This window comes from Sorex araneus, chromosome 1 (genome assembly GCF_027595985.1).
Source record: "Sorex araneus isolate mSorAra2 chromosome 1, mSorAra2.pri, whole genome shotgun sequence".
Taxonomy (NCBI): domain Eukaryota; kingdom Metazoa; phylum Chordata; class Mammalia; order Eulipotyphla; family Soricidae; genus Sorex; species Sorex araneus.
Window position 1 is genome coordinate 237,396,734 of NC_073302.1, and position 980 is coordinate 237,397,713.

Below are 980 nucleotides of genomic sequence, written 5' to 3' on the forward strand. Positions count from 1 at the left end.
AATGTGAAAATTTAAATTAAAAAATTTGCAGTGACAATCCACAGAGAAGCGGCAGGCATTCTGGTGAGCAACACGGCCCGGACAATGCTCCGGACCCGAATTGGGGCCAGCAACACCGGGGGCCGGAAGGAGGAGGTGCCGCCAGCACACCTTCTCCAGATGGAACCCTGGCGACACTGAGCAGCAACTAACATGGCTCCAGGATTCGGGACTGGGACACATCCGAGCCGCGCGGCCACATTAGCGGCCACGCGACCTTTTCTAAAACCTGAAAACATACAATCTTTGAATGGAAAACTAATTATCAAATGCCTCCTTATTAGGGTTATCTTGTTTGGGGATATAACTCCCACAACAATAGTGAGTTTTGTGTTGAAATATGGAATGTAATCAAGGTGAAGAGAAAATAAAGTGAAATTCATCAGTTATACAGTTGGGGTGGAGGGCGGGGGGTATACCGGGGATTTTGGTGGTGGAATATGGGCACTGGTGAAGGGATGGTGTTTGAATACGGTATAACTGAGACATAAACCTGAGAACTCTGTAACTTTCCACATGGTGATAAAATTTTTAAAGAAATAAAAATTAAAAAAAAAACAAACAAAATATGAGAAAATAAAAAAAAATTACAGTGAAGTCTTATATTTATGCCACCTAGATTTGTTTTGACATTTTGGTATACCAGCTGACAATGTTTATCTTCCTATTTGTTCATCAAGTCATCTTTTAAAATTTTTCCCTGTTTTTATTGGTCAATTTGTTTATAAAATTATAGAATTTCAGGGGTAGAGCTAAGATATCTATAAATATATGGGAATTACTGCATGCACCACCAAATTTCCAGTAACGTATCATCACTAAAAGACCATTGGGGCAGAGAGAAGTACACAGGTAAGGCATTTCCAAATATAAACTCAGAAGCATCTGAGTTTATATTTCTAATGTTTACTGCTACATGGTAGCAACACGGACATTCACAA